This window comes from Oncorhynchus gorbuscha, linkage group LG18 (assembly GCF_021184085.1).
Source record: "Oncorhynchus gorbuscha isolate QuinsamMale2020 ecotype Even-year linkage group LG18, OgorEven_v1.0, whole genome shotgun sequence".
In the NCBI taxonomy this organism is placed as follows: Eukaryota; Metazoa; Chordata; class Actinopteri; order Salmoniformes; family Salmonidae; genus Oncorhynchus; species Oncorhynchus gorbuscha.
Window position 1 is genome coordinate 74157759 of NC_060190.1, and position 20676 is coordinate 74178434.

Consider the following 20676-nt stretch of genomic DNA (forward strand, 5'->3'; position numbering starts at 1 on the left):
CAGTCACTCACAGTCACCCACAGTCACTCACAGTCACTCAGTCACCAACCGTCACTCATAGTCACTCACAGTCACCCACAGTCACTCACAGTCAGTCACTCACAGTCACCCACAGTCATTTAGAGTCACTCACAGTCACCCACAGTCACCCACAGTCACTCACAGTCACTCAGCACGACCTGTTTGTGTTTTAGCAGCAGCTTTCGATTTACTTGAAGACTCATTTTCAGGTCACGACGTGACTGGTGGACTGACCAGATAGATGGGTTTTACGATCAATAATCAATAGCCCAATCAATACTCTTGGATTATTTGATTTTAGCCTACTTTCAATTTTCCTCTCAAAGTTTATTTGGCGGAAACAAAAATGTGTAAACACCAAATCAGATTTTTGTATTTGACTTCATGGTGTTAAATGTATATAATTGTAACTACATTTTTAATGGGGGAGGTGATACACAGACTGCTGTATGTCTCATCTTTTCCACAAGGGAGGGACAACACATCACACAACGGCCCCTTTAAGAGGGAGGGACAACACATCACACAACGGCCCCTTTAAGAGGGAGGGACAACACATCACACAACGGCCCCTTTAAGAGGGAGGGACAACACATCACACAACGGCCCCTTTAAGAGGGAGGGACAACACATCACACAACGGCCCCTTTAAGAGAGAAAGAGGGAGAAATAGAAAGAGAGAGAGAGAGATGTGATAACAGTGACAGAATTGTTCTATGATGACAACCGGATTAATGTTTGACGCGCTGTCATATTAAAGAATAGCCACATTACAAATCCGTGTCGGACACATCAGAGTCAGACCGAACCTCGTAGTCAACATCTTCGCGTGTGGATTCCAACTTGAAGAAGAATTTGGGCGGTTAATTACGTGTCACAGGTAAGAAATTCAATTATCTTTTCTGTTTTCATAATTATTTATTGACATATTAGATGCAGGATAATTGTCTCTGGGTTGAATTCATCGCCTATTTCTGTATTATTACCAAACTATGGGTTAAAGTTATTTCTTATAGAAGTGTTTTTAAGTAACGTTTTCTGCAATGATTACTGCATGATTATCCCATTTAGCCTATGTCAACCTAACAACTACATGATTTTGAGATCGATTTAAAACATGGAATTATTTATTTTCCAGCTAAATTATTATATTACTTGTCTATTATATGACTTCTATACAGTAGACTAATACCACTTTACAGTAGACTATACACCAGTAGCTAAAGGGTATAGGGTTTAAAAGGAAAATAAATGACTGTTGAATGAATCCAATAACAACATGTAAATGGAGCCAGTAGCTTCTGCTAATAGAACATTCATTCATACAGACGGTGTAGCTGAGACTAAATGGTCAATTGCATGTTCCTCACTAGGAAGGTATCATTCACTGTTTGTGCCAGTCTCACTGTTTCTCCTACATTTCTCTCTCTCTCTCGCTCTCTCTCTCTCTCGCTCTCTTGCTCTCTCTCTCCTCCCTATGTCTCTCCTTATTTCTCTCTTCTTTCTCTCTCTCTCTCTTCTCCCTATTTCTCTCTCTCTCTCTTCTCCCTATTTCTCTCTCTCGCTCTCTCTCTCTTCTCCCTATTTCTCTCTCTCGCTCTCTCTCTCTTCTCCCCATTTCTCTCTCTCTCTCTTCTCCCTATTTCTCTCTCTCTCTCTCTCTCCATATTTCTCTCTCTCTCTTCTCCCTATTTCTCTCTCTCTCTTCTCCCTATTTCTCTCTCTCTCTTCTCCCTATTTCTCTCTCTCTCTCTCTCCCTATTTCTCTCTCTCTCTTCTCCCTATTTCTCTCTCTCTCTTCTCCCTATTTCTCTCTCTCTCTCTTCTCCCTATTTCTCTCTCTCTCTCTTCTCCCTATTTCTCTCTCTCTCTCTTCTCCCTATTTCTCTCTCTCGCTCTCTCTCTCTTCTCCCTATTTCTCTCTCTCTCTCTTCTCCCTATTTCTCTCTCTCTCTCTCTCTCTCTCTCTCCCTATTTCTCTCTCTCTCTTCTCCCTATTTCTCTCTCTCGTCCTCCCTATTTCTCTCTCTCTCTTCTCCCTATTTCTCTCTCTCGCTCTCTCTCTCTTCTCCCTATTTCTCTCTCTCTCTCTTCTCCCTATTTCTCTCTCTCTCTCCTCCCTATTTCTCTCTCTCTCTCTTCTCCCTATTTCTCTCTCTCGCTCTCTCTCTCTTCTCCCTATTTCTCTCTCTCTCTTCTCCCTATTTCTCTCTCTCTCTTCCTCCCTATTTTCTCTCTCTCTCTTCTCCCTATTTCTCTCTCTCTTCTCCCTATTTCTCTCTCTTCCCTATTTCCTATTTCTCTCTCTATTTCTCTCTCTCTTCTCCCCATTTCTCTCTCTCTCTCTTCTCCCTATTTCTCTCTCTCTTCTCCCTATTTCTCTCTCTCGCTCTCTCTCTCTTCTCCCTATTTCTCTCTCTCGCTCTCTCTCTCTTCTCCCCATTTCACTCTCTCTCTCTTCTCCCTATTTCTCTCTCTCTCTTCTCCCTATTTCTCTCTCTCTCTCTTCTCCCTATTTCTCTCTCTCTCTCTTCTCCCTATTTCTCTCTCTCTCTCTTCTCCCTATTTCTCTCTCTCTCTCTTCTCCCTATTTCTCTCTCTCTCCCTATTTCTCTCTCTCTTCTCCCTATTTCACTCTCTCTCTCTCTTCTCCCTATTTCACTCTCTCTCTCTCTTCTCCCTATTTCACTCTCTCTCTCTTCTCCCTATTTCACTCTCTCTCTTCTCCCTATTTCACTCTCTCTCTCTCTTCTCCCTATTTCTCTCTCTCTCTTCTCCCTATTTCTCTCTCTCCTCCCTATTTCTCTCTCTCTCTTCTCCCTATTTCTCTCTCTCGCTCTCTCTCTCTTCTCCCCATTTCTCTCTCTCTCCTCCCTATTTCTCTCTCTCTCTCTTCTCCCTATTTCTCTCTCTCTCTCTTCTCCCTATTTATCTCTCTCCTCCCTATTTCTCTTCTCCCTATTTCTCTCTCTCTCTCTCTCCCTCCCTATTTCTCTCTCTCTCTCTTCTCCCTATTTTCTCTCTCTCTCCTCCCTATTTCTCTCTCTCTCTCTTCTCCCTATTTCTCTCTCTCTCTCTTCTCCCTATTTCTCTCTCTCTTCTCCCCATTTATCTTAATCTCTCTCTCTCTTTCTCTCTCTCCTCATTAACTGTCCTGGGGAAATGGAAGTGATAACAGCATTGGCTGAGCCTGTCATTTCTCCTTTCTCGCGCTCGATTATATCCTTCTCGCTTTCTTTCTCTCCTATCTCTCTCTTTCACACTCACTCTCTCTAATTGTCATTCTTGTGGGTTCCGCAAAATGCACCGATTGATTGTATTCAATTGTGTTAATTGGTGTGGTAGCTTTCCCTGAATTGCTGCTGTCTTCTAACATAACTTTATAATGGGTTTATAACAGGTTTAGAACGGGTTTATAACAGGTTTATAATGGGTTTATAACAGATTTATAACGGACAGGCAGTATATAGCACTCACTCGGTGGACATTCTTATGGCCTCTGATAGTACGTGTGTGTGTGTGTGTGTGTGTGTGTGTGTGTGTGTGTGTGTGTGTGTGTGTGTGTGTGTGTGTGTGTGTGTGTGTGTGTGTGTGTGTGTGTGTGTGTGTGTGTGTGTGTGTGTGTGTGTGTGTGTGTGCATACGTACGTATGTGTGTGTGTGTGTGGGTGTGGCCACTGCTCAGATTGACAACTACAGTATATTTCATCTCCAATGTTTATTGAAAACATAAATACATTTTCACAATGAGCACTGATGTCTCTCAAACACATTGTCACATTAGTTGGTTCGCTAGCGAATGTGAGCCATATCGGCATTGACATGAAAATCAGTCAAAACACCTCAAAACCAGACATGAAACAAGATGAAACTAGCTGAAATCCGTCACTTACGATTCCCCACATGACAGTTTCTTGTCAGTGTTAGTAGCTATCTGGCCATCCTGAATCAAAACAACTCTCGGATTTCAGCCCCGTTGAAGAGTATGCGTCGTTCTCGTGACGTTACCAGCTATCCCACCTATGTCAAACCAGAATGTAGATCAATGTGGAGTGCGAAATGGAAAAAACGTCCCTTATATAGGATAGGATTTGTAATGATGAAGATGATTATGATTATATAAAGAATCATTTTAATAAAAGTGTCTACTTGAATCACTCAAATATCTAATTAAAAAATGCAATACAAGATCATATAAAACAAACTGATATTTCAGCCTGGATTCTACCCAGAACCAGAGGAGGATACCAATCACTACAATGGACAAATGTGTTGAAAAATGTAGGACGGGTCTATTTCCCAGGCTATGTCACATGTCGAGTTCTGTCCCTTCATTCGATAAACAGACCGAACAGATGTTATCTATTCTCCCGCAGTCATATTCCCATTTGAAGTTTGATTTTTCCTCGCTGATAAAACCCAAGCCCAGATTCTAACCAACTCGGATACGATCGTGGAATATATATTCTCCTGCAGTCTGACTGATACCGACTGAAGAGTATTTCTATCGTAGTTTGTTTTTACTGACTGAGCCAAGAGATGTGTAGTATCCAGTCTATTTTTACAGCACATGGTCTTACATCACATTCGGACTGAACTTTGTTTCTCCTCGCTGGTCCAGCACCAACTGAGGCCAGGTCTCGCACCACGGGATAAACAAACACGGAATATTCTCCTGCAGTTATAGATCAGACTCTAACACTGGAGTCTTGCTACCATAGTTTGCTCTTCCTTGCTGGGACAGGAGATAGATTACCTACAACACAGTAGATAGATTACATACAACACAGGAGATACTCTACACAGGAGATAGATAGATTACATACAACACAGGAGATAGATTACATACAACACAGGAGATACTCTACACAGGAGATAGATTACATACAACACAGGAGATAGATTACATACAACACAGGAGATAGATTACATACAACACAGGAGATAGATTACATACAACACAGGAGATAGATTACATACAACACAGGAGATAGATTACATACAACACAGGAGATAGATTACATACAACACAGGAGATAGATTACATACAACACAGGAGATAGATTACATACAACACAGGAGATAGATTACATACAACACAGGAGATACTCTACACAGGAGATAGATTACATACAACACAGGAGACAGATTACATACAACACAGGAGATACTCTACACAGGAGATAGATTACATACAACACAGGAGACAGATTACATACAACACAGGAGATAGATTACATACAACACAGGAGATAGATTACATACAACACAGGAGATACTCTACACAGGAGATAGATTACATACAACACAGGAGACAGATTACATACAACACAGGAGATAGATTACATACAACACAGGAGATAATATAATAATAATAATATATGCCATTTAGCAGACGCTTTTATCCAAAGCGACTTACAGTCATGTGTGCATACATTCTACACTCTACACAGGAGATAGATTACATACAACACAGGAGATAGATTACATACAACACAGGAGATACTCTACACAGGAGATAGATTACATACAACACAGGAGATAGATTACATACAACACAGGAGATAGATTACATACAACACAGGAGATAGATTACATTGGTCCCCTTGATAAAGATAAGCAAAAAATAATGCAAAGATGGAAATATATTGTATGCAACAAACAAAAAAATGTATAATATTTTATATGAATACAATTGCTTTCATTACTTCAGCACCCTCCCCTTGGGAGGATAACAACACTGAGGCTTTTTCTAGAATGTTTTAAGAGCTCGGAGAACACGTTGGGAGGCTGACATGGCCATTGCAAAATGGCCTAAAATGTCTTGGTACTGGGTAAAGTTCATGATGCCGTTGACCTTTTAACAAAAGGACCCCAGGACCAGTGGAAGCGAAACAGACTCATAACATCAAAGATCCACCACCATATTTTACAGTAGGTTTGCTTCTGTTTTTGAACACCAAACCCACCACTGGCCAAAGACCTCTATTTTCATGTCATCTGCCTATTGCACTGCTTGGAGTTCCAAGGGCCAACACCGTTTAGCCAACTCCAAGTGGTGCTATGGTCAGATAACATGAAAATAGAGGTCTTGGGCCACACACATTAATGGTGGGTTTTAAATAGTGTAACATCAACCCAACCCAGTCCCCAGCCCAAGCCGTGTCTCTTCCAGCTGTGTGATTATCCACACTAGATAGCTCCAACTAGGACAAACGCATGTCATATTCACCAGCACCACCCAGTCACAGCCCAGTCCACAACCCACAACCCAGTCACAACGCAGCCCACAGCCCACAACCCACAATCCAACCACAGCCCAGCCCACAACCCAGCCACAAATCAGCCCACAGCCCAACCCAGCCACAACCCAGCCCACAGCCCAGCCCAATACCCGGCCACAACCCAGCCCAACCCAGCCCACAACCCAGCCCAACCCAGCCACAACCCAGCCCAACCCAGCCCACAACCCAGACACAACCCAGCCCACAACCCAGCCACAACCCAGCCCAACCCAGCCCACAACCCAGACACAACCCAGCCCAATACCCAGCCACAACCCAGCCCACAACCCAGACACAACCCAGCCACAACCCAGCCACAACCCAGCCCACAACCCAGCCACAACCCAACCACAACCCAGCCACAGCCCAGTCCACAGCCCAGTCCACAACCCAGACACAGCCCAGCCCAGCCCACAGCCCAACCACAGCCCAGCCCAACCACAGGCCAGCCCACAGCCCAGCCCACAGCCCAACCACAGCCCAACCACAGCCCAGCCCACAGCCCAACCACAGCCCAGCCCACAGCCCAACCACAGCCCAGCCCACAGCCCAGCCCACAGCCCAGCCCACAGCCCAACCACAGCCCAACCACAACCAAGCCCACAGCCCAACCACAGCCCAGGATCTGTATCTCTTCTAGCTGTGTGCTTATGGACACTGTGAGGGAGGATTAATGTGCTGGTCTGGTATAGTGTATCAGCAGTGGTACGGGGGATAGATAGATAGAGGGTGTGTAGGGAGGGTGAGTGGGAGGGAGGGATGGATGGATAGATAGATAGATGGTGTGTAGGGAGGATGAGTGGGAGGGATGGATAGATAGATAGAGGGTGTGTAGGGAGGGTGAGTGGGAGGGTGGGGATGGATGGATAGATAGATAGATGGTGATAGGGAGATAGATAGATAGATGGGATAGATAGATAGATGGTGTGTAGGGAGGGTGGTAGATGGATAGGATAGATAGATAGATGGTGTGTAGGGAGGGTGAGTGGGGATGGAGATAGATAGATAGATAGATGGTGTGTAGGGAGGGTGAGTGGGAGTGGGAGATAGATAGATAGATAGATAGATAGATGGTGTGTAGGGAGGGTGAGTAGGGAGATAGATAGATGATGTGATAGGGGGATAGATAGGATAGGATGAGTGGGAGGGATGGATAGATAGATAGATAGATAGATGGTGTGTAGGGAGGGTGAGTGGGAGGGAGGGGGGATAGATAGATAGATAGATAGATGGTGTGTAGGGGAGGGTGAGTGGGAGGGATAGATAGGATAGATAGATAGATAGATAGATAGATAGATAGATAGATGGTGTGTAGGGAGGGTGAGTGGGAGGGAGGGGAGGGAGGGATAGATAGATAGATGGTGTGTAGGGAGATGGGGAGGGAGAGGGAGATAGATAGATAGATGGTGTGTAGGGAGGGTGAGTGGGAGGGAGGGATAGATAGATAGATAGATAGATAGATAGAGGGATGGATAGATAGATAGATAGATAGATGGTGTGTAGGGAGGGTGAGTGGGAGGGAGATGGTGAGATGGGAGGGAGGGATAGAGGGAGGGATAGATAGATAGATAGATGGTAGGGAGGGTGTGTAGGGAGGGTGAGTGGGAGGGAGGGAGGGAGGGATAGGGATAGATAGATAGATGGTGTGTAGGGAGGGTGAGGGAGGGAGGGATAGGGATAGATAGATAGATAGATGTGTAGGGAGGAGGGTGAGGGAGGGTGGAGATGGGAGGGATGGGAGGGATGGATAGATAGATAGATGGTGTGTAGGGAGGGTGGTGAGAGGGAGGGAGGGATAGATAGATAGATAGATGGTGTGTAGGGAGGGTGAGTGGGAGGGAGGATAGGGATAGATAGATAGATAGATAGATAGATGGTGTGTAGGGAGGGTGAGTGGGAGGGAGGGGGGGAGGGAGTGGAGGGTGAGTGGGAGATGGATAGATAGATAGATAGATAGATAGATAGATGGTGTGTAGGGAGGGTGAGTGGGAGGGAGGGAGATAGAGGGATAGATAGATAGATAGATGGTGTGTAGGGAGGGTGAGTGGGAGGGATAGGGATAGATAGATAGATAGGGAGATAGATAGATAGATAGATAGATAGATAGATGGTGTGAGGGAGGGGAGGGATGGTGGAGGGGAGGGAGGGATAGATAGATAGATGGTGAGTGGGAGGGAGGGATGATAGATAGATAGATAGGGATGGTGTGTAGGGAGGGAGGGTGAGTGGGAGGGGGATGGATAGATAGATAGATAGATAGATGGTGTGTAGGGAGGGTGGTGAGGGGAGGGAGGGATAGATAGATAGATAGATAGATAGATAGATAGTGTGTAGGGAGGGTGAGATAGGGAGATAGATAGATAGATAGATAGATAGATAGATAGATAGATGGTGTGTAGGGAGGGGGTGGGAGGGAGGGGGATAGATAGATAGATAGATAGATAGATAGATAGATAGATAGTGTAGGGAGGGTGAGGGGGAGGGAGGGATAGATAGGAGATGGTGTGTAGGGAGGGGAGTGGGGGAGGGAGGGGGATAGATAGATAGATAGATAGATGGTGTGTAGGGGGGTGGTGGGAGGGTGGGAGGGAGATAGGATGGATAGATAGATAGATAGATAGATGTGTAGGGAGGGTGTGGGAGGGAGGGATGATAGATAGATAGATAGATGGTGGAGGGAGGGTGAGTGGGAGGGAGGGGATAGATAGATAGATAGATAGATGGTGTGTAGGGAGGGGGTGGAGGGAGGGATGGGATAGATAGATAGATAGATAGATAGATAGATAGATAGATAGATAGATAGATAGATAGATAGATAGATAGATAGATAGATAGATAGATGGTGTGTAGGGAGGGTGAGTGGGAGGGAGGGGGATGGATAGATAGATAGATAGATAGATAGATAGATAGATAGATAGATAGATAGATGGTGTGTAGGGAGGGTGAGTGGGAGATAGATAGATAGATAGATAGATAGAGGGTAGAGGGAGATAGATAGATAGATGGTGTGGGTGGGGGGGATGGGATAGATAGAGATAGATAGATAGATAGATGGTGATAGATAGGGATAGGTAGAGTGGGAGGGAGGGATGGATAGATAGATAGATAGATGGTGTGTAGGGAGGGTGGAGGGAGGGAGGGGGATAGATAGATAGATAGGGGGTGAGTGGGAGGGAGGGAGGGAGATAGATAGATAGATAGATAGATGTGTAGGGAGGGTGAGGGATAGATAGATAGATAGATAGATAGATAGATAGGAGGGAGATAGATAGATAGATAGATAGATGGTGTGTAGGGAGGGTGGGAGGGAGGGAGGGAGGGATAGATGGTGATAGATAGATAGATGTGTAGGGAGGGTGAGGGGGAGGGATGGATAGGATAGATAGATGGTGTGTAGGGAGGGTGAGTGGGATAGATGGATAGATAGATAGATAGATAGATGGTGTGTAGGGAGGGTGAGTGGGAGGGAGGGATGGATAGATAGATAGATAGATAGATAGATAGATAGGATGATAGATAGGGAGGGTGAGAGGGAGGGAGGGATGGGATAGATAGATAGATAGATAGATAGATAGATAGATAGATGGTGTGTAGGGTGAGTGGGAGGGAGGGGGATAGATAGATAGGGAGGGGAGATAGATAGGGATGGTGGAGGGAGGGATGGATAGATAGATAGATAGATAGATGGTGTGTAGGGAGGGTGAGTGGGAGGGGGGGGAGGGATGGATAGATAGATAGATGGTGTGTAGGGAGGGTGTGGGAGGGAGGGAGGGATAGATAGATGGATAGATAGATGGGATGGTGTGTAGGGAGGGTGATGGGGAGGGAGGGATGGAGGGATAGATAGATAGATGGTGTGTAGGGAGGGTGAGTGGGAGGGAGGGAGGGATAGAGATAGATAGATAGATAGGGAGGGTGATGGGAGGGAGATAGATAGAGATAGATAGATAGATGGTGTGTAGGGAGTGGTGAGTGGGAGGGAGGGGATAGATAGATAGATAGATAGATAGATAGATAGATAGATAGATGGTGTGTAGGGAGGGTGAGTGGGAGGGGGGGGGAGGATAGATAGGGGATAGATAGATAGATAGATAGATGGTGTGTAGGGAGGGTGAGTGGGAGGGAGGGAGGGATAGATAGATAGATAGATAGAGGGAGGGAGGGAGGGAGATAGATAGATAGATAGATAGATGGTGTGTAGGGAGGGTGAGTGGGAGGGAGGGGGATGGATAGATAGATAGATAGATGGTGATAGATAGGGAGGGTGAGGGAGAGGGATAGATAGATAGATAGATGGTGATAGATAGAGGGATGAGATAGATGGTGTGTAGGGAGGGGAGTGGGAGGGATAGATAGATAGATAGATAGATAGATAGATGGTGTGTAGGGAGGGTGAGTGAGAGGGAGGGAGGGATAGATAGATAGATAGATAGATATGGTGTGGGAGGGTGAGAGGGAGATAGATAGATGGTGTAGGGATAGATAGATAGATAGATAGATGGTGTGTAGATAGATAGATAGATAGATAGATGGTGTGTAGGGAGGGTGAGTGGGAGGGAGGGATGGAGAGAGGGAGATGGATAGATAGATAGATAGATGGTGTGTAGGGAGGGTGAGTGGGAGGGAGGGAGGATAGATAGATAGATAGATAGATGGTGTGTAGGGAGGGTGAGTGGGAGGGATGGATGGATAGATAGATAGATAGATAGATGGTGTGTAGGGAGGGTGAGAGTGGGAGGGAGGGATAGATAGATAGATAGATAGATAGATAGATAGATAGATGGTGTGTAGGGAGGGTGAGTGGGAGGGAGGGATGGATAGATAGATAGATAGATAGATGGTGTGTAGGGTAGGGAGGGTGTAGGGAGGGGAGGGAGGGAGGAGATGGGATAGATAGATAGATAGATAGATGGTGTGTAGGGAGGGATGATAGATGGGATGGGGAGGGAGGGGATAGGGGGGATAGATAGATAGAGATAGATGAGTGGGGGGGAGGGATGATAGATAGATAGATAGATGGTGTGTAGGGAGGGTGAGTGGGATAGGATAGAGATAGATAGATAGATAGATAGATAGATAGATGGTGTGTAGGGAGGGTGAGTGGGAGGGAGGGGGATAGGATAGATAGATAGATAGATAGATAGATAGATAGGTGTGTAGGGAGGGTGAGTGGGAGGGAGGGAGATAGGATAGGGATGGATAGAGATAGATAGAGGGGGAGGGATAGAGATAGATAGATGGTGGTAGGGAGGGTGAGTGGGAGGGAGGGATGGATAGATAGATAGATAGATAGATAGATGGGTGTAGGGAGGGTGAGTGGAGGGAGGGAGGGGGATAGATAGAGATAGATGGTGGAGGGAGGGATGGGAGGGATAGATAGATAGATAGGATGTGTAGTAGGGAGGGTGGTGGGAGGGATAGATAGGGGAGAGGATAGATAGATAGATAGATAGATAGATAGATGGTGTGTAGGGAGGGTGAGGGGGAGGGAGGGATGGATAGATAGATAGATAGATGGTGTGTAGGGAGGGTGAGGGTGAGTGGGAGGGAGGGATAGATAGATAGATAGATAGATAGATAGATAGATGGTGAGGGGAGGGAGGGTAGATGGGAGATAGATAGATAGATGGTGTGTAGGGAGGGTGAGTGGGAGGGGAGATAGATAGATAGATAGATGAGTGGGAGGGAGGGATGGATAGATAGATAGATAGATAGAGATAGATGGTGTGTAGGGAGGGTGAGTGGGAGGGATGGGGAGGATAGATGGAGTGGGGGAGGGATAGATAGATAGGGTGTGTAGGGAGGGTGAGTGGGAGGGAGGGATGGGATAGGATAGATAGATAGATGGTGTGTAGGGAGGGTGAGTGGGAGAGGAGGAGATAGATAGATAGATAGATAGATAGATAGGGAGGGGTGAGTGGGAGGGATAGATAGATAGATAGATAGATAGATAGATAGATAGATGTGTAGGGAGGGAGGGTGAGTGGGAGGGAGGGAGGGATAGATAGATAGATGGTGTGTAGGGATAGATAGATAGGATGGATAGATAGGATAGGGTGTGTAGAGGGTGAGTGGGAGGGAGGGGGATGGATAGATAGATAGATAGATGGTAGGGTGAGGGAGGGTAGGGAGGATAGATGGTGTGTAGGGAGGGTGAGGAGGGAGGGATAGATAGATAGATAGATAGATGGTGTGTAGGGAGGGGAGGGTGAGGAGGGATGGAGATGGATAGATAGATAGATAGATAGAGGGTAGAGATAGGGATAGATAGATGGTGTGTAGGGAGGGTGAGTGGGAGGGGGAGGGAGGGATGGGATAGATAGATAGATAGGGTGAGTGGGAGGGATAGATAGATAGATAGATAGATGGTGTGTAGGGAGGGTGAGTGGGAGGGAGGGATGGATAGATAGATAGATAGATAGATAGATAGGGAGGGTGATAGGGAGGATAGATGGGGATAGAGGGGGGATAGAGGGGGAGGGAGGGTGAGTGGGGAGGGATAGATAGATAGATAGATGGTGTGTAGGGAGGGTGAGTGGGAGGGAGGGAGATAGATAGATAGATAGGTGTGTAGGGAGGGTGAGTGGGAGGGAGGGATGGATAGATAGATAGATAGATAGATGGTAGGGAGTGTAGGGAGGGTAGGGAGGGTGAGTGGGAGGGATGGATAGATAGATAGATAGATAGATAGATAGATAGGGATAGGGAGGGTGAGTGGGAGGGAGATAGATAGATAGATAGATAGATGTAGATAGAGGGTGGTGTGGGAGGGAGGGATGGGGAGGGATAGATAGATAGAGGGATAGATAGGGATGGATAGGGAGATAGATAGGGATAGATGGGAGGGAGGGATGGATAGATAGATAGATAGATGGTGTGTAGGGAGGGTGAGTGGGAGGGAGGGGGATAGATAGATAGATAGATAGATAGGTGTGTAGGGAGGGTGGTGTGTAGGGAGAGAGATAGGATGGTGTGTAGGGAGGGTGAGTGGGGGAGGGATGGATAGATGGATAGATAGGATAGATAGATAGATAGATGGTGTGTAGGGAGGGTGAGTGGGAGGGAGGGATGGAGATAGATAGATAGATGGTGTGTAGGGGGAGGGATAGATAGATGATAGATAGATAGATAGATGGATGTGTAGGGAGGGTGAGGGTGAGTGGGAGGGAGGGATGGATAGATAGGATAGATAGGGATGGTGTGTAGGGAGGGTGAGTGGGAGGGAGGGATAGATAGATAGGATGTGTAGATGGTGGAGGGGGTGAGATAGGGATAGGATGGTGTGAGGGGGAGGGAGGGATAGATAGATAGATAGATAGATGGTGTGTAGGGAGGGTGGTGAGGGAGGAGGGAGGGAGGGATGAGGGAGGGATAGATAGATAGATAGATAGATGGTGTGTAGGGAGGGTGAGTGGGAGGGATGGAGGGATGGGATAGATAGATAGATAGATGGTGTGTAGGGAGGGTGAGTGGGAGGGAGGGGGAGGGATGATAGATAGATGGTGTGTAGGGATGGTGAGTGGGGAGATGGGGAGGGAGGGATGGATAGGGATAGATAGATAGATAGATAGATAGATGGTGTGTAGGGAGGGTGAGTGGGAGGGAGGAGATAGATAGATAGGGATAGAGGGAGGGAGGGATAGATAGATAGAGGGTGTGTAGGGAGGGTGAGTGGGAGGGAGGGAGGGATGGATAGATAGAGGGTGTGTAGGGAGGGTGAGTGGGAGGGAGGGATAGATAGATAGAGTGTGTAGGGAGGGTGAGTGGGAGGGAGGGATGGAGGGATAGATAGATAGAGGGTGTGTAGGGAGGGTGAGTGGGAGGGAGGGAGGGAGGGAGATAGGGAGTGGGAGGGAGTGGGAGGGAGGGATAGATAGATAGATAGATGGTGTGTAGGGAGGGGAGTGGGAGGGGAGGGATAGGGATAGGGAGTAGGGATAGATAGATAGATAGATAGATAGATAGATAGATGATAGATAGGGTAGGGAGGGTGGTGAGGGTGAGTGGGAGGGAGGGATGGATAGATAGATAGATGGTGTGTAGGGATGAGTGGGAGGGAGGGGGAGGGATAGATAGATAGATAGATGGTGTGTAGGGAGGGTGAGTGGGAGGGGAGGGAGGGATAGATAGATAGATGGTGTGTAGGGAGGGTGAGTGGGAGGGAGGGATAGGATGGATAGATAGATAGGGTGTGTAGGGAGGGTGAGTGGGAGGGGGAGATAGGAGGGATAGGATAGATAGATAGATAGATGGTGTGTAGGGAGGGTGAGTGGGAGGGAGGGATGGATAGATGGATAGATAGATAGATAGATGGGTGATAGGGATAGGGGAGAGGGAGATAGAGGGATAGGGAGGGAGGGAGGGATAGATAGATAGATAGATAGATAGGTGTGTAGGGAGGGTGAGTGGGAGGGAGGGATGGATAGATAGATAGATGGTGTGTAGGGAGGGTGAGTAGGGAGGGTGAGTGGGAGGGAGGGATAGATAGATAGATAGATAGAGGGTGTGTAGGGAGGGTGAGTGGGAGGGAGGGATGAGAGGGAGATAGGAGGGATAGATAGATAGATAGATGGTGTGTAGGGAGGGTGAGTGGGAGGGAGGGAGGGAGGGATAGATAGATAGATAGATGGTGTGTAGGGAGGGTGAGTGGGAGGGAGGGAGATAGATAGATAGGGATAGATAGATAGGTGATAGTAGGGAGGGTGAGTGGGAGGGAGGGATGGAGATAGATAGATAGGATGATAGATAGAGGGTGTGTAGGGAGGGTGAGTGGGGGAGGGATGGATAGATAGATAGATAGATAGGGAGGGTGATAGATAGATAGATAGGTGTGTAGGGAGGGTGAGTGGGAGGAGGGAGATGGATAGATGGATAGGGAGGATAGATAGATGGTGTGTAGGGAGGGTGGGAGGGAGGGAGGGATGGATAGATAGATGGTGTGTAGGGAGGGTGAGTGGATGGAGGGAGGGAGGGAGGGATAGATAGAGGGTGTGTAGGGAGGGTGAGTGGGAGGGAGGGATGGATGGATGGATGGATAGAGGGTGTGTAGGGAGGGTGAGTGGGAGGGAGGGAGGGATAGATAGAGGGTGTGTAGGGAGGGTGAGTGGGAGGGAGGGATGGATGGATGGATGGATGGAGGGAGGGTATTTAGAGGCAGGAAATGGGATAAGAGGCTGGTAATGTCAGTTGTGTTGAAATATTGTTATGTATGAAAGAGTGAAGAGTTTATTTCCAAAATGCTATATTCACAAAATAAAAACAACTTTTTTTAAAATCAGAAATGAAATGATTGGTTCTGGGTACCTTCATGTGTGTAAAATATTAATGTTCTCAGATTTTTTATTTACAGATTTTAGATGTGTATTAAAATGTGTGAGCTTTTTTAGGTAAAAAAACGATCTGTTGTTTAGCTGGAATGGAATGGTCATGTACTTTATATTTCAATCAAATCAGTCAATGAAATGTATTTTATAAAGCCTTTCTTACAACGTGCTGTACAGAAACCCAGCCTAAAAACCCCAAACAGCAAACAATGCAGGTGTAGACTGTGATGTGGGGTTGTCTCACCTAGCTATCTTAAAATGAATGCACTGTGATGTGGGGTTGTCTCACCTAGCTATCTAAAGATGAATGCACTGTGATGTGGGGTTGTCTCACCTAGCTATCTAAAGATGAATGCACTGTGATGTGGGGTTGTCTCACCTAGCTATCTTAAGATGAATGCACTGTGATGTGGGGTTGTCTCACCTAGCTATCTTAAGATGAATGCACTGTGATGTGGGGTTGTCTCACCTAGCTATCTTAAGATGAATGCACTGTGATGTGGGGTTGTCTCACCTAGCTATCTTAAGATGAATGCACTGTGATGTGGGGTTGTCTCACCTAGCTATCTAAAGATGAATGCACTGTGATGTGGGGTTGTCTCACCTAGCTATCTAAAGATGAATGCACTGTGATGTGGGGTTGTCTCACCTAGCTATCTTAAGATGAATGCACTGTGATGTGGGGTTGTCTCACCTAGCTATCTAAAGATGAATGCACTGTGATGTGGGGTTGTCTCAACTAGCTATCTAAAGATGAATGCACTGTGATGTGGGGTTGTCTCACCTAGCTATCTAAAGATGAATGCACTGTGATGCTATCTTAAGATGGGTTGTCTCACCTAGCTATCTAAAGATGAATGCACTGTGATGTTGGGTTGTCTCACCTAGCTATCTAAAGATGAATGCACTGTGATGTGGGGTTGTCTCACCTAGCTATCTGAAGATGAATGCACTGTGATGTGCGGTTGTCTCACCTAGCTATCTTAAGATGAATGCACTGTGATGTGGGGTTGTCTCACCTAGCTATCTGAAGATGAATGCACTGTGATGTGGGGTTGTCTCACCTAGCTATCTTAAGATGAATGCACTGTGATGTGGGGTTGTCTCACCTAGCTATCTAAAGATGAATGCACTGTGATGTGGGGTTGTCTCACCTAGCTATCTTAAGATGAATGCACTGTGATGTGGGGTTGTCTCACCTAGCTATCTTAAGATGAATGCACTGTGATGTGGGGTTGTCTCACCGAGCTATCTTAAAATGAATGCACTGTGATGTGGGGTTGTCTCACCTAGCTATCTAAAGATGAATGCACTGTGCGGCACTCTGGGTAAAATGTCAAACGTAAATGTTTTACATACAGATTTAATAAGTACTGTATTGATTCATTAAAAAAACATGTATACTGTACTGTATATATTGATGTCACAGACGTGTCATTTGTACAGTTCTCAGATCCATATTGTCGCGTTATAGGAAAAATATGAGGATTGTCTTTCTGACATCTCCCATTTACTGCAAACAGTAAATCTGATGATTCACAGCAGTAAGAGAGGTCAGTATAGATTGTAGTTTCAGGCCTCCTCCACTTCCTCTTCTCTTGTCCCAGGAGATGAAGTGGTGCACTATATAGGAACTAGGTAACTAAAGTAGGGCACTATATAGGAACTAGGTAACTAAAGTAGGGCACTATATAGGAACTAGGTAACTATATAGGAACTAGGTAACTATATAGGAACTAGGTAACTATATAGGAACTAGGTAACTAAAGTAGGGCACTATATAGGAACTAGGTAACTATATAGGAACTAGGTAACTATATAGGAACTAGGTAACTATATAGGAACTAGGTAACTATATAGGAACTAGGTAACTATATAGGAACTAGGTAACTAAAGTAGGGCACTATATAGGAACTAGGTAACTATATAGGAACTAGGTAACTAAAGTAGGGCACTATATAGGAACTAGGTAACTAAAGTAGGGCACTATATAGGAACTAGGTAACTAAAGTAGGGCACTATATAGGAACTAGGTAACTATATAGGAACTAGGTAACTAAAGTAGGGCACTATATAGGAACTAGGTAACTATATAGGAACTAGGTAACTAAAGTAGTGCACTATATAGGAACTAGGTAACTATATAGGAACTAGGTAACTATATAGGAACTAGGTAACTAAAGTAGGGCACTATATAGGAACTAGGTAACTAAAATAGTGCACTATATAGGAACTAGGTAACTAAAGTAGGGCACTATATAGGAACTAGGTAACTAAAGTAGTGCACTATATAGGAACTAGGTAACTAAAGTAGTGCACTATATAGGAACTAGGTAACTAAAGTAGTGCACTATATAGGAACTAGGTAACTAAAGTAGGGCACTATATAGGAACTAGGTAACTAAAGTAGGGCACTATATAGGAACTAGGTAACTAAAGTAGGGCACTATATAGGAACTAGGTAACTAAAGTAGGGCACTATATAGGAACTAGGTAACTAAAGTAGGGCACTATATAGGAACTAGGTAACTAAAGTAGGGCACTATATAGGAACTAGGTAACTAAAGTAGGGCACTATATAGGAACTAGGTAACTAAAGTAGGGCACTATATAGGAACTAGGTAACTAAAGTAGGGCACTATATAGGAACTAGGTAACTAAAGTAGGGCACTATATAGGAACTAGGTAACTAAAGTAGGGCACTATATAGGAACTAGGTAACTAAAGTAGGGCACTATATAGGAACTAGGTAACTAAAGTAGGGCACTATATAGGAACTAGGTAACTAAAGTAGGGCACTATATAGGAACTAGGTAACTAAAGAAGGGCACTATATAGGAACTAGGTAACTAAAGTAGGGCACTATATAGGAACTAGGTAACTAAAGTAGGGCACTATATAGGAACTAGGTAACTAAAGTAGGGCACTATATAGGAACTAGGTAACTAAAGTAGGGCACTATATAGGAACTAGGTAACTAAAGTAGGGCACTATATAGGAACTAGGTAACAGACTATATAGGAACTAGGTAACAGACTATATAGGAACTAGGTAACTATAGTAGGGCACTATATTGGAACTAGGTAACTAAATAGGAACTAGGTTACTGAAGTAGTGCGCTATATAGGAACTAGGTAACTAAATAGGAACTAGGTTACTGAATAGTGCACTATATAGGAACTAGGTAACTAAATAGGAACTAGGTTACTGAAGTAGTGCACTATATAGGAACTAGGTAACTAAATAGGAACTAGGTTACTGAAGTAGTGCGCTATATAGGAACTAGGTAACTAATAGTAACTAAATAGGAACTAGGTTAATGAAGTAGGGCGCTATATAGGAACTAGGTAACTAAATAGGAACTATGTTACTGAAGTAGTGCGCTATATAGGAACTAGGTAACTAAATAGGAACTAGGTTACTGAAGTAGTGCGCTATATAGGAACTAGGTAACTAAATAGGAACTAGGTTAAATAGGAACTAGGTAACTAAATAGGTTACTGAAGTAGTGCACTATATAGGAACTAGGTAACTATATAGGAACTAGGTTACTGAAGTAGTGCACTATATAGGAACTAGGTAACTAAATAGGAACTAGGTAACTGAAGTAGTGCACTATATAGGAACCTGTCTATAATATGTGGCTGGTTATTGAATAATAAATAAATACAAGTGATGGCCATTTCCTTCATAACAATGAGATGCAACCATTAATGTCATCCTCCCTCTATGGGCTTTTGGTAGCGAGTTGTGACAAGGAGGATTTTTCAGATGAACAGGCTTAATCTGTATTTTTTATTCCCCTTTACCCAGTGTCCTTGATTGTCCTGAACCTTAATCTCCTCTGTCTACTGCATAGCTGCCGGAAGGAGGGTTGCTGGAGGGGCTGAAGCACCCCATGATACATTTGAATAATTTTGCCCCAAAATGATATTCCTTCCTGTATGAACAGACATAAATCATTCAAAATACTAGACCAGAGAGCATCATTTAACCACAGAGAATCACTAGTTATACTAGACCAGAGAGCATCATTTAGCCACAGAGAATAGCCACAGAGAATCACTAGTTATACTAGACCAGAGAGCATCATTTAGCCACAGAGAATCACTAGTTATACTAGACCAGAGAGCATCATTTAACCACAGAGAATCACTAGTTATACTAGACCAGAGAGCATCATTTAGCCACAGAGAATCACTAGTTATACTAGACCAGAGAGCATCATTTAGCCACAGAGAATCACTAGTTATACTAGACCAGAGAGCATCATTTAACCACAGAGAATCACTAGTTATACTAGACCAGAGAGCATCATTTAGCCACAGAGAATAGCCACAGAGAATCACTAGTTATACTAGACCAGAGAGCATCATTTAGCCACAGAGAATCACTAGTTATACTAGACCAGAGAGCATCATTTAGCCACAGAGAATCACTAGTTATACTAGACCAGAGAGCATCATTTAGCCACAGAGAATCACTAGTTATACTAGACCAGAGAGCATCATTTAGCCACAGAGAATCACTAGTTATACTAGACCGGAGAGCATCATTTAGCCACAGAGAATCACTAGTTATACTAGACCCGAGAGCATCATTTAGCCACAGAGAATCACTAGTTATACTAGACCAGAGAGCATCATTTAGCCACAGAGAATCACTAGTTATACTAGACCGGAGAGCATCATTTAGCCACAGAGAATCACTAGTTATACTAGACCGGAGAGCATCATTTAGCCACAGAGAATCACTAGTTATACTAGACCGGAGAGCATCATTTAGCCACAGAGAATCACTAGTTATACTAGACCGGAGAGCATCATTTAGCCACAGAGAATCACTAGTTTATAAACAATTTATTGGGATTACATTTCATCACAAGCACTTACAGTCGGGAAGACTGCAATTTGGGTAGCGACTGTGCCAAATATAGAACATCTTGTTGCTTTGTGGTTTGTGGCCATAGACATATAATCCATAGAATCATTTTGGAACCTCTAACTCTGGCAATTTTGACTGTTAAAATAATACTTTAGGATTTTGGCA

At 44.8% G+C, this 20676-nt stretch overlaps 1 protein-coding gene across 1 annotated transcript in view; it reads left to right on the forward strand.

The window, feature by feature from the left end:
- Positions 1 to 689: 689 nt before the first annotated feature.
- Positions 690 to 20676, forward strand: part of LOC124004091 (leucine-rich repeat-containing protein 3-like) — a 26118-nt gene continuing 6131 nt past the window's right edge. The window contains exon 1 of the mRNA XM_046312871.1: positions 690 to 901. The gene's annotated coding sequence lies outside the window, so the exon portion shown is untranslated. The remainder of the gene's footprint in view (positions 902 to 20676) is intronic.